Source organism: Dama dama, chromosome 12 (genome assembly GCF_033118175.1).
Source record: "Dama dama isolate Ldn47 chromosome 12, ASM3311817v1, whole genome shotgun sequence".
NCBI classification, from domain to species: Eukaryota; Metazoa; Chordata; class Mammalia; order Artiodactyla; family Cervidae; genus Dama; species Dama dama.
Genome location: NC_083692.1, coordinates 87,434,370 through 87,451,078, shown reverse-complemented (window position 1 = coordinate 87,451,078; position 16,709 = coordinate 87,434,370). Strand labels below are relative to the sequence as shown.

The 16,709-nt window shown below is 49.4% G+C and overlaps 1 protein-coding gene across 2 annotated transcripts in view; it reads left to right on the top strand.

Moving 5' to 3' along the window:
• SMAD3 (SMAD family member 3) overlaps positions 1–16,709 on the top strand; it is a 126,597-nt gene that overhangs the window by 21,108 nt on the left and 88,780 nt on the right. The window contains exon 1 of one of the 2 annotated variants that reach the window (XM_061158003.1): positions 1,128–1,161. The exons of the other annotated variant lie outside the window; for it this stretch is intronic. The gene's annotated coding sequence lies outside the window, so the exon portion shown is untranslated. Of the gene's footprint in view, positions 1–1,127; positions 1,162–16,709 lie in introns of those variants that run through there. 2 annotated transcript variants of the gene reach the window in all.

The window sequence follows — 16,709 nt, the reverse complement described above, 5'->3', positions numbered from 1 at the left end:
GGGAAGCCATGGTTTCGATCTAAGTTCTTAGAGTTCCTCTGGCCCAGCTGACTGACAGCTGAGCAGTGATTCCTGGAGCTCATCTAGAAGAATAAAAACAGAGACCTGGAGCGCGAGGTGGGAGCGGATATGCATTTATTAGTTTCTCTCCCATTGTCGCAGGAGGCCTCGTGCAGTGTGATTCTGGTCTGGGGCTTGTTTTCTCTGTCCCCCCTTTGCCTGTGTGGATGTTCTGCTCTGGTTGCCAGAAGAGCCCAGTGCCCCAGAGGTGCTCACTTGCCTCAGTCTGGTCTGACTCTTACCGCCCTGTGGACTCTAACCTGCCAGGCTCCTCGGTCCATGTGATTCCCCAGTCTAGAATAATGGAATGGGTTGCTATTTCCTTCCCCAGTGGATCTTCCCAACCCAGGGGTCGAACCTGGGTCTCCTGCATTGCAGGCAGATTCTTTACCACTGAGCCCTCAGGGAAGCCGCAACCTAGAAGTGATTCTCTGAGACTGTGGCTTGGAGGCAGGGCACACAGGAGGGTCAGCTCTTGCTAAATGGGAACCGCCTCGCCAGGCAGGCTTGGTGGATCCCGTGTTCTTTGATTTACCTGTCAGCTGGGCTGAGGGCAGTGGGGCGGGCAGGGGCTGGGGAAGCCCAGCAGGGGAAGCCCGGGGTGGAGGCCAGGTGGAGTGCATTGGTGAGTGTGAGCATCCGTGAAGGAGCGGAGGGGGCAGAGCTGGGGAGAAAACCCGCAAGAGCAGCAAAGCTATGGGGCTGCGAGGTGGGGGCGGGCTCGAAGGAAACACAGGCGGTGTTTTGCTGCTTTTTCACACGTTGTAGCTGGGCACAGCTTTAGGAAGGCTGTTTCAGAACCTGCCCCCACCTCCACGAACCAGGGAGCAGCTGTTCTGGGGCGGGGGGGAGGGGACTGGCGCCCACCGCCGCTCACACCTGGGGTCTGTCAGCCCCCAGGAGCACATGGTATGAACCGGGTAGCTCAGACCTCTGTTGGGCATCCTTGTGTGAACAGAGAGCTCAGTCAGCTGAGAAGGGCGGGCCCTTCCCCAGGGACCCTCAGCACCCTGCCCCTCAGAGCTCCCAGGAGACCCCAGGAGGCTCTGTGACACAGTGCAGTCCTGAGTGTGAACACAGCCAACAACGTTCTCTTGCAAGGTAGGTTTCTTTGGTTTTGTTTTGTTTTTTCTTGGGGAAATGGCTGCTTTTGTTTTTGTGTTTCAAAGGCACCAGATTAGGATCCCCCAGAAAGATGAGAGAAACACCCCAACACCCATGCCCTCCTCGTTCCTGGCCACCTCTGCCTGCGCGGCCACACTTGCTCCCCGGCTGTTCTTTCAAGGCGCTGTCCTTTCTTCCGCTTTTTCCTTTCTGTGAGCGCCTCGGAGACTCTGAAGAGCAAGAAAGGCAGCCAGGTGTCCTCTAGCTGTGACCTTCATCTCCCGTTCCTGCGGGGAGGATGGGGAGTTTGCACTTTTCCCCTGTCCTGTCTTCATAGTAGCCCTGGGACCGGGGCGGCAGAGATGTGGTCTCACCCCTGTCTTCTTGGTGACAGGGCCCATCTGAGTGTTCATGTGGCCCTTCCTCCTCCTCTTTGACAGGGTCGTTCTTTCACTGCACTGCGTGGCCACAAGAGTCAGTGCAGAGGTGTGTGTGCTCAGGAGCTTTCTCAGTACATCCCTCCAACGGTCATGGACTCTTCCCAGCTGCTGTCACTGGGAAGGGGAGACACCACCACCAGGACACTAAAAAAAAAAGCTATCTATTTATTTATGGATGTGCTGGGTCTTCATTGCTGCACACGGGCTTTCACTAGTTGCGGCAAGCAGGAGCTACTCTCTAGTTGCAGTATGTGGGCTTCTCATTGCAGTGGTTCTTGGCTTCTAGGCTTCTCTTGTTGCGAGCACACGTTCTAGGGTGCACAGGCCTGGGTCCCCCATGGCATGTGGGATTCGCCCAGACTAGGGATCGAAGTGGCACCCCCCACCTTGCAAGGCAGACTCCTCACCATTGGACCACCAGGGAAGCCCACCATGGCCTTCGATGTACTGTATTTTAGAGTTTACACAGAGCTCTCTCAGACACGATCTCATTTTATCTCTGTGTCACATACCTGATTTTATTTCATCTCTGTGACAGTTTCTGGAGGTCGATGCTGGTTCAGATGAACAAACGGAGGCCTGGAGATGCTGAGTGACTTGGCCCAGGGCCCCCCAGCTGGTCATCAGGCCAGTGGGAAGCGGGTAGCACCAGTGGATGGGGAAGTGAGAGTCCCGTGGGGGCGGTGGGTGGTGAAACCAGCAGTTGGGGGCATTGGGTTTTGCTGTTCTTGCCTCTGAAGCCGCACAGGGTCGTGGTTCCTGACCTGACCCTGACTGTGGACGCCCTGCCCTGTGTGGAAGCCTGGACCCACATATGAGGACGAGGCACAGTCAGACCGAGGAAGGGCCACCCCGCGGAAGTGGGGACAGGCTGCCTGGGTCAGACTGAGAGGCTGACTCTGCAGGGCATGTGCAGGAAGGCAGCCCTTGAGAGCGGGGCACCTCTCCTGGGGTGGCAGGGAGGCCGGGAGTCTGGAGTCTGGCAGATTTGCTGACAGTGCCAACTCAGTAGCTGTGGGCTCTTAGGATAGTCCCTTCGGCCCTTTGACCCGCAGCTTGGGGGTACTCTCTCTGTCCTGCAGAAGCGTGGGCCATAGACTGGGTCATACACAGGAGTGATTCCCCTGGTTAGAATTGCCTTGATAGGCTATCTAGTCCAGCCCCTTCCACAGATGGAAACTGAGGCTCCGAGAGGCACGGGTACTCACCCCGGGTCCCAGTGGATGAGGCAAAGCTGGAGGTGGCACCGAGTCTCGATCCTGTGTGGGTGTTTTCTTTGCTTGTGCTTTGCCTGAACTTGGGGTAGCTTTTCTTGTTAGTTTTTGTTAGTTTTCTTGTTAGTTCACACCCTGGCCAAACAGCCCTGTCCCTGCATAGTTACTTGTCTTATGACGTAGTCAGCCAGCTTCCAGGGATGAAGGTGCAAGGTCTCTGATGTCCGTTCCTTTGGATGAGGAGAATGGGTGGGAGGGCAGGGCAGGGCAATAAAGACTTCCTGACGCTTGCTCGTGTGAGCTGTTGTAATCTTAGTCCTGGTTTTCCAAATATTCTTGATGGTAAGCATGGTTCTGACGCTGAGATGTTCCACTCAAGAGTTTGCAAGCGTAGATGTACATTTCCCATAAAGCCCTCGATGCTTTTCTCTGCTGCGTTCCCCACCCCTACCCCCGATTTCCCTAGGGCTTTAAATCATCTTTGGCTTGGGGTTGAAAGTAACCCATTATAGCGGTGAGTCTCGTGGTCCATTTTGTGCAGTGCTGTCAGGCTAAAATATTATAAACAGACCACCAAACTGTGTTTGGTCCAAGGCCAAGAACCTCCTTCCCCACTTGAGCATTTGATTGTCTGCCGCAGTGTTCAGCCTTGAGTTCAATGCAGGAATCCAGCATAATTTCTTATATTGTTACCATCTGGTTTTGTGGAGCCTTGCTTTTGATTTTAATTGTGCTCTTTGGGAGAGAAAAACCCTACAAATGCTGGGAAAATAAGATACCCCCACCTTCCCCCTCCCTCCCCGGTATCCCAGGCACACACATTGCTGCCCTGGTGCTTGGTGGATGTGGCTTGAACAGAATTCTTTTGAGTTTTAGAACATCTTCTTTCATTATTCCTGCTCTCCCAGCAGTCTCTGGGCCCTGGTCTCCTCTAAAGGAATTTCTCAAATGGGTCCCAGGTTTCTGACCTGAGGTGGGAGCTGCCTCCAGGGTAATGAGGGTTGAAGGTGGTTTGGGCAGTTGCCCAGTGTGACCTGCCCTGCCCCGGAGACCAGCTTTGTGATGATACGTTATGTGACCTCTTTAACAAGTGAGTCACTCATCCCCAGATAACCACCGGTACTTTCAGGGGGAACTGCTAGTATCATTGTGGCTGTGGCCATGGTTTCTCCAAGAGAAGGTGTTTTTAGAAGTGAAGGTAAAGGGTTTGTTCTCCTTAGATTGTTGTCATGGACTCCTGGCTCCCCAGCCTTTTCCTTATGAAGGAAAAGGTTGTTTCTCTTTTTCTTTCTTTCTTTCCCTTGTTTTCTCTTAAACCATGTGCTTGGGCCCAGTTTTTAAATATTAGTCATGGATAATGAATAACTGACATTCTTCTCACGTTTTTGGAAGACAAGCGTCACCTTGCTACCTCTTTTAATTTTTCCATGCTACCTTCTAGAGTTGTCCGTTGGCATAAGCGTTTTTGTGTAGCTGTAATCAGAGTATATTAGTCAGTCTAACCAGGAAAGCAGGAGCACCATCAAGTATTTACCGCAAAGGGAATTTAATATGGGCCTTCACTATGCAGGTGATAAAGAAGCCAAGAAGCCAAACATGGGAAGGGGAGGTGACCTAGAGCTTAGTGGCAGGAAGCCACTGCTGCTTCTAGGCTGGAGGGACAAAGGGAAGAGATGTTCTGCCCAGAGCCCAAGGTCAAGGGTCACTGGTGGGCCACCTGTCTAGAGCAGATGCAGCTGCTTCTCAAAATGCCCACCCAAGGCAGAAAGGGGGAGAGGGGAGAAACACTCCGGCTGCTCCCTTCCTCCCACCCTCCACCCTCCCACGAGTTGTGTTGTTGTCCAAACTCCCCAGTTGCCCCCCTGTTGTTAGGGATCAGCCCTGGGGATGCAGAGCAGAGGACTGGAGGATGAGGAAGGGGTCAGAGGACACACAGCACCTGGACCAGCCTAGGGAGCCAGCCTCCTGTCCTGATGTTGTCATAAGCATTTCCCCATGGTCTTCATAATTACATATTATCTCAAGTGGATATGCCAGAGTTAACCATTCCTCAGCTGTTGGGAGAGAGCTTAAATTGATGGTAAATCAGCAGTTCTCTTAAGTGTGGTCAGCAGCCAGCAAGTCTCCACATCTCGTTGGGGATGAAGAGTATCAGGCCTTCCCGACTTAGAACCCCTGGGGTGTGGCCCAGAAGTCTGTGTTTCCTCTGAAAGATGCTGACACATTAAAACTGGAGAGCCACCGTTACAGGTGATGCTGCACCCCTTTAAAGGTGGGGACGGGATACTGAGGGTACTGTTGGTCTGGGGTCTTTGTCCAGAGCAGTGTGGGGTGACAGAAAAGGCCCCAGACTCCAGGGCTGTTCACCTCTAGGGTCAAGCCTTCCCCTTGCCCTTAATCTCCTGGGTGATTCATTTCCCATTTGTTCAGTAGCTAAAAATATGAAATCTTATCCGTGGTGGTATTCTGAGGATTCAATAATGGGCATGATGTTTCCCATATGTTGGGTCTTCTCGAGCTTTAGGGAAGGAAATGTGGCAATAACAGCCAGCATCTGGGCCATAGGAAGTTGGCCCTGGCCCTAGTACCTGAGGGTTGTGGTCTGAAAGTCAGTGATGAGCACTTGGGAGGCTGAGAGGGAGCTTTAAGGCAGTAGGAATCTTGGACTGAGAGTTCATATCTGCAGTCAAGCTTGCCTTCCCTTCCCTGTTTATTAAGGTGCTGCTCTGACCCTGTGGTCACCACTGTTCTGTTCCTCTTTTCTTGTTCACCACTTGGTGTCATGGAAAGGACCCTCGTCTCATGGAAAGGACCCTCAGGACCCCTGGCTTCCTTAGCTGGCTCTGTCTCCTTGGGTGTATCACTTAACCTTTCTGAGCCACGCTTTTCTTGTCTGTAAAGCCTCTATGCTCGCTGACCATGGTGCAGATCAGGTGGGGTGACGGGTGTGGAATCTGGCTTGAACCTTAGTGGGCCCCTTGAGTATGAAGCTTTAGGGTTCACACCTCCACTGGGCCCTTTGTCTGCCTTGCTATCTCCATAAGCCTCGTATTCTGTTCCCAACGCAGGAGGGGCTTCGTTTAGCAGGCAGTCTGGGTGCATCCTCATTCTAACCGTGACCTGTAGGAAGGTACCAGCCCAGGGGTCTTCCACACATTTTTGTCTTTCGGTCCTCCCAGCAGCCCTACCAAGGACCGAGTCTTCCAAGAAGTAACTGAGGCCCAGATAGCTTAAGAGGAAGGATGTAAACAAACCCAGTCCTAAGGGCACAGACGGAGGCCCACTTGGCCCCAGAGCCATCCACAGCGTTGCTGTTGCTAAGAAGGGAAAGAGGAACTGGGTAAGGGCTCCTCCTGGCTTCTGATGATGTATCAGGCCTACAAGTGTTGTGGGTGCAATTGAGGAGCCAAACGGGGCTGGTGGGGAGGCTGGTTGCCCAATAGAAACCCAGGCAGCCGGTATTCCCATCTCACCACTCCTGGCAGCACCTGTGGGAGACCTCTTGGGCCAGCGGGAGGACCAGCCGCCATCCTCCTGCACATCTGGATGCCTTCCGCATTTAACGGCTGAGGAAGCTGAGGCTCCGAGAAGTCAAATGGCTTATCTGAGGTCAGGTATCTGAGCCCCGCTCACATCCTTTCTGGTTCAGGGCTCTTTGCATGATTCCAGGGTGTTTCCCAGATCCAGGCATGGCCACCACTTGGCAGCTTTCCAAATCCTTTCCCAGCCGTTCTGTGGGGGGTTCATAGGTGGTCAGTGGGTCTATGTGAGATGACCGGTGTGGGGCGATCTGTATGTGACAAGTCCAGTGAATCAGCCTAAGGCTGGGGCAGGTCAGAAGACGCGTCCTCCTCCAACCAGCAAACATTATCCCCTTGTTTGGGTTGTAGCTAGAAGTGACATCAGGTTGGGATGTGAAGGCTCTAAGAGGGGAGCATCCACTGCTTCCGTTCATCCCACACTTGGGGGTCAGCTGGAGCTGTCGTCCTACCTGCTGATTCCTCCCGGGCAGGGCTGAGGGCGTCTGCCCAGCCTCCTCCTAAGATAGACTCAGCACTAAACAATCTTACTGTTCAAGCTCTGCTCAGAATCGCTGCCCTGAGGACAAGGCTGTGCCAGCGCAGGGTGTGATAACATGGAACCGGGCCTGCTCGGGCAGCTCGTGAGGACGCTGAATAACTGTGTCGGGGGCAGGACCTGAGCTTTTAACTCAATAGATGCACATTATTTCTAATATAGCCCAGATGGTCTGAGGGTCGTAATTACCTCAGGCCTGCTTCACAGGCATTTAGGGAAGCAGATGGGCTGCACTCATCTAGGTAAGGATGCTGCCCCATACCTTTATAACAGGTGTCTCAGCAAAGCCTTTGCAGTAACTCTTTATTTAAATCCTGGCAGGTTGCAACTGACTTGATGTTCTAGAACCTTTGGAGTCAGTCACTCTTTTTTTTTTTTTTTTTTTCTTTTCTGGACTTCAGTGCTCTTGAGTTTTTACCCAGCTCTGCTACCAGTCATTAGGAAGACATCAGGGCTGCCTAGAGGGGTGTCTGGAAAATGCTTCCACGTGTCTACTCTTCACACCCTACTCAAAGAAAAGTTCATTTCTGATGCTTCTGATCACTGTTTGTATGTGTGCGTTGAGGTGAGGTATGGCGATTTCCTCACACCCAGCTAGATAGTAACAGTTTCAAGCAATTCTGACCCTCTCTACCTGCAGGTAGCATCCGATCCCACAGACACGAGCTCGGTCTCACCCTTCCCCACTTCAGACAACAGGTACAAGTCCAGGTTGACACCTGTGCTTCTAACCTACCAGCTACTGATCAGAGCTTCCCACCACACCCTCCTAGGGTTCAGTTAATTTGCTCGAGTGGCTCATAGGAAAACATCTTCTGGTTTATTGTAAGAGGGTATAACTCGAGAACAGGTGCATGGAAGAGATGCACAGGGAGAGAGATGTGGGAAGAAGCTTGGAGCATCCGTGCTGTGGATGCACAGCCCTTTGCTCATTTCCATGTGTTCACCAACCTGCAAGCTTTCTGAACCTGGTCCTTTTGGGTTTTTATGGAGGTTTCATAGGAAGACTTGCTTGGTTAAATGATTGACCATTGGTGATTGGAGTTGGGGGCAGAGTTGAGGGACTGAGGCTGAAAATTCCTACCTTCCAATCATAAGACTGGTTTCCCTGGCAACAAGCCTCTCATTCATAGAGGGTTTCCATAAACTCAGGTGTTGTAGAAAGGGGCTTTTTATGAATAACTGGAAGATACCTGTTTGACCTTTATTGCTCTGAAGCTATTCCAAGAACTGGGAAGCCCATGATAGTCCTGAGTTTGAACCAGAGCTTGTGTGAGATACAGAAAGTGATGTCATTCTAAGAAACATCAACCACCAAAGAATCTCATCATATGCTTTCTTACTCATGTGACTTCCCCGTGCTAGCCAATCACTTACCCTGAAAATGATGACATACAAGGGAAAGGGAAGATCAGGCAGCCCACGGTGACTTTTCCCTGTTCATCAGTAAGGAGCCAGCGGGGAGTGTTGGTAGAATGTGCATGTATCAAGAAGTGAAGTGAAAACAGTTGAGTTAGTTTATGCAGTGGTGCTCTTGCTCTGGTTAGTCATATGATGTACGGTGGGTATGTACGTATGGTTAGTGGTAGAGAATCCACCTGCCAATGCAGGAGACGCAAGAGATGTGGACTGGATCCCTGGGTTGGGAAGATCCCCTGGAGGAGGAAATGGCAACCCACTCAGTGTTCTTGCCTGGAAAATTCCATGGACAGAGGAGCCTGGTGGGCTATAGTTCATGGGGGTTGCGAAGAGTCAGACATGAATGAGCATACAGCACCAAGCTACAAAATACAAATTGTGATTTTGATGATTTCACGTACTAGTTAAGGGTTCTTTCGTTTGTATTCAAAACTTGGCATTGCACAATGTAAACATGAATGGCAAAATTCATGCCAATAATTTAAAATTTTAATTTTTCTTGACTTAGGATGGTATTAAATAGCAAAAAACAAGCCAAAACCCATTATCACAAGTCCATAGAGAGACACTGGAAGAAAGGGGAAATATTTTATATTTAGTACCATTAATGACATTTCTTCCTGCTTTTTGCTCTGAGGTCTCTACATTTTCATTTTGCTTGGAGTCCCACAAATCATGTGGCTGATGCCGGATGGCTCCTGGGGCTGGGGGCCTCAGACTGTTCTTATACACACAGGTCCTTTGCTAGATTTACTCTGTTCCAAGTTGTGGAGCCAAGAAACAACTTATGGATAAATGAACATTGGCACTTGCTCTAAAGATTCCAGGCTGTTCCAGGTGATGGTGGGTCTGTGGTTGATGGACCTCGCAGTTGAGAATTCTCAGAGGCTACAAACATACCCGTGTTGAAGGTGTTTTGGGAGCGTGCTGTGCATTCAGTCTTGTGAATTATTAAGCATCCCAGTGCAGGGGCTTGAGCCAGCAATGGGCTAAGAGAGAGGCCCCAGTTAGGATTCCACCTCTGGCTTGGTCTCCTAGGGCAAGTTGTTTTCTTCCTGTGTCAGTCTCCTCAACGGACAATCCTCAGTCTCTCAGTTATAATGTAGTTGTGAAGAGCGTGAGCTACTTTGGAGGCTGAATTCTTGGGTCAAATCGCGTCTCCATGTCTTAACTAGCTGTTGGACCTTGGGCAGGTTGTTCAAGCCTCCTGGACCCTCAATCTCCCCATCTGTAAAAATGGTATGAAATGAACTCAGGGAAAGGAGCTAACATCAGGTCTGGTACATTGTGTTGAATAATGTAGCAATGGTCATGATGGTGAAAAAGAGTCAATCCTTTGAGGTCCTAGGACCAAAGGAGTAGCATCTGGGACCCCAGTCTTCAAGGTCTAACTGGAGAGGGTCTGGGAGGAGGAGTGCCTGGGGAGCCTGACTCCTAAGCGGCTCTGCAGACTGTTTTAGAAGTTACTAGAATGAGAGAGAAATGTTGTCGTGCTTGGAGTTGGAAGATCTGGGTCCTTGTCCTTCCACCCTCTGTCATTCCGAGTCACTTGACTTCTGACAGCCCTTTCCCCACCAAGCCTCAGTTCATTCATCTGTGAAATGGGTCTGCCTGCCTTCCACGGTGGGGCCTGTTTGAGATGACATGGGTAGAAATCTCCCTTTAGCTTAGACTCGGGGTGCTATGTGAGGAACTCCCTGGTGAGTTCTCAGTATTGGTTGACACCTTGGTCAGTAGCATCAGGAGATGAGCATCAGCTACTTTGCGTGGGCAGAGTCCTTGATCTCTGAGATCAGAGAGGGACCATGAGCTGTCCCAGGAGCAGATTAAAAAAGAAGGAAGGAGGGAGGGAAAAGAAGGCAAACCAGCAGAATTTGGAATTGTCCCCTGAACCACAATGGCAGGCTTCAGGGACTCGGGAAGGGGTGCAGCCCAGCTTTGTTGGCGAGAAACGTCAGATGCTGGGACGAGAAAGGCCTGTCTTACTGGCTTTCTCACCAGCCCCTGCCTATTAAGCTCCGGTAGCTTGTCACTCCCGGCTAACAGCTTGGCAGCACGGAGGCGAACCACAGAGTACATTTGAGGCCCAGATCTGCTCATTTCGAGGGTGGGGCCGCATTTTTCTCCTGCCACAGCGAGCTAATTAAAGAAAACAAGTTATGGGAGCTGGGAGAGGACTGGCCACAGAGCCCTTGGAGAGGGTTGCTTGGGTTATGGAGGCCTCTACAGCCCCCGGAAGACAGGTGAAGCGGGCATCCGGGCCCCTGCATGTCCCTAAGGGCGCTCCGAGGGCCCACTGGGAGGCTTGGATGTGGACAGTAGGGGGGCTTGTGTGGGATGGGAGAGTGACCTTGGTCTGTGAGGTTACCAGCTGGGAGAAGGTCAAGCTACCCATGAAGGTGGGGCAGGGTTCTGAAATGCCCCAAAACTTGTGCCCAGAACAAGTTAGTTCTAGGACATTTTTATCACCCCTAATGGAGACCCTGTACCTATTAGGCAGTCATTGTGCTTCATTCCATCCCATCTCAATTCCCTAGCAACCATTAATCTCTTTTCTCTTAATTAATTTTTTTTTGTATTAATTTATTTTTGGCTGCACTGGGTCTTCATGGCTTTGCACAGGCTTTCTCTAGTTGTGGCGAGCGGGGTCTACACTACTCTTCGTCGTGGCGTCTTTTTTTTGCAAAGCATGGGCTCTAGGCACGCAGGCTTCGGTAGTTGCAGCTTGCGAGCCCTAGAATGCGGGCTGAGTAGTTGAGCTGCATGGGCTTAGTTGCCCTGCAGCATGTGGAATCTTCCCGGACCAGGGATCGAACCCATTTCCTCAGTTGACAGGCAGATTCTTACCCACGGCACCACCAGGGAAGTCCCAGTCTGTTTTCTGTCTCTGTGAATTGGCCTCTTCTGGAATGGAATCATACAACGCATGGCTGGGTCTGTGAGTAGCAGTAATTCACATCTCTGTGGCACTTTTGATTCTGGTACCAGCACTAGGGAAAGTGGGGGCGACTTCTGTATTCCTGAAGTGAAGTAACAGTCCAAGAGGTGGCTGTTCAAAGTCGCAGGGCTGGGAAGTAGGCTGAGGGCTCAGGGCTTCTGTTTCCAGATGCAGCACGCTGATTACCAGGAGGGAAAGGCAAACATCAGTCCCACTGACTTGGAACAAACCCTGTCCTCCAGGATGAGAGCCGACTCCTAACAGCCACACGCTGTTTTATGGAGAAGGTCTATTGCCGAAACAGTGATGGTGTCAATTGAATTATGTTTCAAGCATACCAGGGAAACCGTTTCAAGAAATCCTGTTGTGAGTCATTTTGAAAAATGAAGAATTACACTACGTCTCCAACAGTGTTTTATTTTGGTACATTCAAGGAGCATGACGGCTTGGAAGAGGGGCCCCACTGTTCTGCAAGGTTGTGATGTTGGCGCCTAAGGATGGTTGACCCCTCAGGTGCTCAGAGGACTGGTTCACATGTCCTGGAGAACTGGGGGAAGATGTAGCACACGGGTGGCATGTTTTGCTTCACTTATTCCAAGAAGTTGGGGCCTGGGTGGGGCCTTGGGGGGCATCCAGGCCAGAGATTCTCAAACGAGCCCTACTGTGAGAAACTTTAGCCTTCAGGAAGGCTGAAGATAATGAAGCTGTTGTTAATTGAACATTTAGTATGTGCCTGGGACCTTATATAGATCATCTTATTTAATTATTACTGCTAATACTGCTGAAGTTCATGAATGGTTTCCTTACCCGTTAATTAGAAACATATTCCTCTATACGATGGAATATTTTTCAGCCAAGCAATGAAGTACATACTGCACCAGGGATGAACCTTGAAAACATTATACTGAGGGCAAGAAGCCAGACACAAAAGGCCATGTGTTGTATGGTTCCATTTACATGGACTTTCCAGAATAGGTCAATTCATAGAGACTGAAAGCAGATTAATGGTTGCTAGAGGGTTGAGATGGGGTGGAATGGGGTATAGTGACTGTCTAATGGGTACAGGCTTTCCTTTCAGTTCAGTTCAGTCACTCAGTCATGTCCGACTCTTTGCGACCCCATGAATCCCAGCACACCCGGCCTCCCTGTCCATCACAAACTCCCGGAGTTTACTCAAACTCATGTCCATCGAGTCGGTGATGCCATCCAGCCATCTCATCCTCTGTCGTCCCCTTCTCGTCCTGCCCCCAATCACTCCCAGCATCGGGGTCTTTTCCAATGAGTCAATATTTCGAATCAGGTGGCCAAACTACTGGAGTTTCAGCTTCAGCATCAGTCCTTCCAATGAACACCAAGGACTGATCTCCTTTAGGATGGACTGGTTGGATCTCCTTGCTGTCCAAGGGACTCTCAAGAGTCTTCTCCAACACCATAGTTCAAAAACATCAATTTTTCGGTGCTCAGCTTTCCCCACAGTCCAACTCTCACATCCATACATGACCACTGGAAAAACCATAGCCTTGACCAGACGGACCTTTGTTGGCAAAGTAATGTCTCTGCTTTTTAATGTGCTATCTAGGTTGGTCATAACTTTCCTTCCAAGGAGTAAGCGTCTTTTAGTTTCATGGCTGCAGTCACCATCTGTAGTGATTTTGGAGCCCAAAAAAATAAAGTCTGACACTGTTTCCACTGTCTCCCCATCTATTTCCCATGAGGTGATGGAACTAGATGCCATGATCTAGGTTTTCTGAATGTTAAGCTTTAAGCCAGCTTTTTCACTCTCCTCTTTCACTTTCATCAAGAGGCTTTTTAGTTCCTCTTTACTCTCTGCCTTAAGGGTGGTGTCATCTGCATATCTGAGGTTATTGATATTTCTCCTGACAATCTTGATTCCAGCTTGTGCTTCCTCCAGCCCAGCGTTTCTCATGATGTACTCTGCATATAAGTTAAATAAGCAGGGTGACAATATACAGCCTTGACGTACTCCTTTTCCTATTTGGAACCAGTCTGTTGTTCCATGTCTAGTTCTAACTGTTGCTTCCTGACCTGCATACAGGGCTTTCCTTTAGGGGTGATCAAAATGTTCTAGAACTAAATAAAAGTGGTGGTTGCACAACATTCTGTATGAATTAAATACTGTCGGATTGTACACCTTAAGATGGTTAAAGTGGTAACTTTCTAGGTTATGTGCATTTTATTGCAATGTATATTTTATTTTTATTTTAAAATTAATTTTTATTGGAGTATAGTTGCTTTACAATGTTGCGCTAGTTTATACTGTTGTTGTTCAGTTGCTTAGTCTCGTCCACCTCTTTGTGGACCCATGGGCTCAGCACACCAGACTTCCCTGTCCTTCACTGTCCCCTGGAATTTGCTCAAACTCATGTCCATTGAGTTAGTGGTGCCATCGAACCATCTCATCCTCTGCTACCTCCTTCTCCTTTTGCCCTTAATCTTTCCCAGCATCATTCAGGGTCTTTTCCTATGAGTCAGCTCTTCACATCAGATGGCCAAAGTATTGGACACTGTACAGCATAGTAAATCAGCTATATGTCTCTATCTATCCTCTTTTTTGGATTTCTTTCCATTTAATTCACCACAGAGCACAGAATAAGGTTCCGTGTACTATAGAGTAGCTTCTCATTAGTTATCTGTGTTATATATAGTGTCAATAGTGTATATATGTCAGTACTAATCTCCCAATTTATCCCACCCCACCCTTCCCCCTTTATGTCCATACATTTGTTCTCTCTGTCTTTATTTTTGTTTTGCAAATAAGATCATCTATACCATTTTTCTAGATTCCACATATGTATTTATTTTTCTCTTTCTGACTTACTTCACTCTGTATTACAATCTCTAGTTCTCTCCACATCTCTACACATGACCCAGTTTTGTTCCTTTTTTATCACTGAGTAATATTCCATTGCATATGCATACCACATCTTCTTTGTCCGTTCCTCTGTTGATGGACATTTAGGTTGCTTCTGTGTCCTGGCCATTGGGAATAGTGCTGCGATGAACATTGGGGTTCATGTGTCATTTTGAATTATGATTTTCTCTGGGTATATGTCCAGTAGATCACCATATGTATTTTAATAAGTATATTTTCCTCATGGTGGCCCTCTCACCAACTTGGGTTCAGGTATGCTGTGTTGAGTGAGAGAGAAAGGGAGGAGCTGTTGGTGTGTGCATTGCGGCTGAAGCAGACTTGGGGCTTTCTGAACCAGGCTTCACCTTTAGGAAGAATGGGAGACCCAGAGAGGGATAGTAAGTCGCCGAAGGGCTCAGAGCTGGGATATGGACTCTGGCCTTCTCACTTTCCATTAGGAAAATCGCAACAGAAATGTGGTTTTTTTTTAAATAAGCGTCTTTGTCTCACTGGATAAATGTCCAGCCACAGAGGTTCACCTCTGTTCCACTTGGTATTTTATTCCTGCCTTAGGTAACACTTGGGAAAACGGTGTTTCATGCTGGTGGAGCAGCCCCTGGACTGACTCAGCTGTCAGGAGACCCTCAGCCAAAGACCTGGGTTGTCTAGAACAATTCCAGTCATGCTGCTCAATGTTGGCATTGAGCAAAAGGAGCCAATTACGTGTGAACACAAGACGTTTGCTGTTTGATGGGAGACTTACCGCGTGACATTGCTTCTTCTTTTCTTTTCTTTTTGACTCTGAACATCTGACACTACAGGAAATAAGAAACTTTCCAGTACCTAATTTGTGCTCACTCTACTTTCAAACCCTCTTGGCCCCAGCACAGGGTAAATGAAACTGTAGCTTATAGTAATATTTATGTATGGGAGTCAATGAGCTGTTTAAATGCTTGGATGTCAGAAAAGATTTCAAATTTAGCAAGCCCCCTGGCTCTCCCACCCTCTGGTTATGCAGTAGACAGGCCCGCCTACTCTTGTAAGTCAGGCTCTAGCCTCCTGTCCTAGTTCGTGGCAAGACAGCGGTGAAGATGATGCCATTTAAAAGAGACTGAGCTGTAATGAAATTAAATATATATTTGATCCTGGGGAGAAGGTGAATCAGGTTCCAGAGTCTTGACAGTTAGACTGTTAGGAAGATCCATGGACAAGGAGTGATGGAACCCGAGTTTTATTAGTGACGTGACCTTAGCAAAATGATCTCAAGTTTCTAAGCTGGGGCTTCCTCCTCTTGGAACATGAATAATATCCTAGCTTCTTCCACATCCTGGAGTTGCTGTGAGCATCTGAGTGAGGTGATGGATGTGAAAGTGCTTCGTTAGCTATCGAGGTGCTTACTGAAGTGCTTTATGAAGCCAGCGGGTGGAAAGACCAAAGGAATAAAGCACTAATGCAAACTGGTTTGTGTTGGGAGCTGAGGAACAGAGTTGGCCTTCACTTTCAGGGACGCAGCACTTGGCATGCGCGGTTATTTATTTCTGCCATCAGATCAGCAGGGCTCTTGAGGCCCCTGCTCTGTCAAAGGCAGTGTGAGGAAAACCCAGTTCCTGCCCTCCAGGAGTTCATAGTTTAATTGTGTTTTCATGGGTCGCCTGGAAGGTGAGCACTTGAGAAGGGAGGGCAGGTGACCTGATGCAGCCCCCAGGCCCACCCCCCCCCCCCAGCTGTGCTATTCAAGCCAGAGTCCTGGGGGGCAGGGGGGGGAATGCATGTGTGTGTGTGTGTGTGTGTGTGTGTGTGTAAGATGAGTCAGATTTACCCACTGTTTTTTCCCTTTTGAAACTCGTTATGCTCACACACAGCAGTCATCCACTTGCTCAGAAATGTGCGAAAACCACATAAAATGTGCAAAATGTGGCTCTTTTGAAAGTATGCCCACCACCCACCTTCTCTGGAGCCAGGATGGATTTGTAAACGTTCAGCTCTTTCCTCATGTGCAGGAGCTTTGTGTCTGCCCCAGCTGCCAGCTCCAAGCCCGCCCAGGCTGACTGCGGATGGGATATAGACGTGGGCCATGTGGATGGGGGGCAAGGCCCTGGGCAGATCTATTAGACAGGTGAGTTCTGACCCTGTTGGTGGTCCTGGTTGGTCTGTAGCAGGAGGTGACCTAGGACTGGGCTGGAAAGAACCGGATGCCCTGCATTTCTGAGTGGGGCCTGTTGCTTGATATTTAAACTGTTTCATGGGTTGACCTTGTGTCTGTCTCTCTGCTCCCACCAAGATGAGTCTCCTTGTAGCATGCCCCCCAACCAACCTTCTGTCTTCGCACCCAATGCCCAACTGGGGCTCACCCTTACTTGCCCTCAGGCATGTTGCCCACCTCCTCTGTTGCATTTTCCCGGACTGTCCCAGTTTGCTGTGACCATCTCCTCTTTCTTTAAATTGGTCTCCTGACTCACTCCCTGGGTCTGGCACACAGTACATAATCATTATTTTCAAATGTGTGAGCTGGGCCCTTCTTGGTGGTTGGTGCCCTCCCTGTGTGTCCTTCATCCTCCCAAACGTAGCTGCCACCTTCCTTTGTA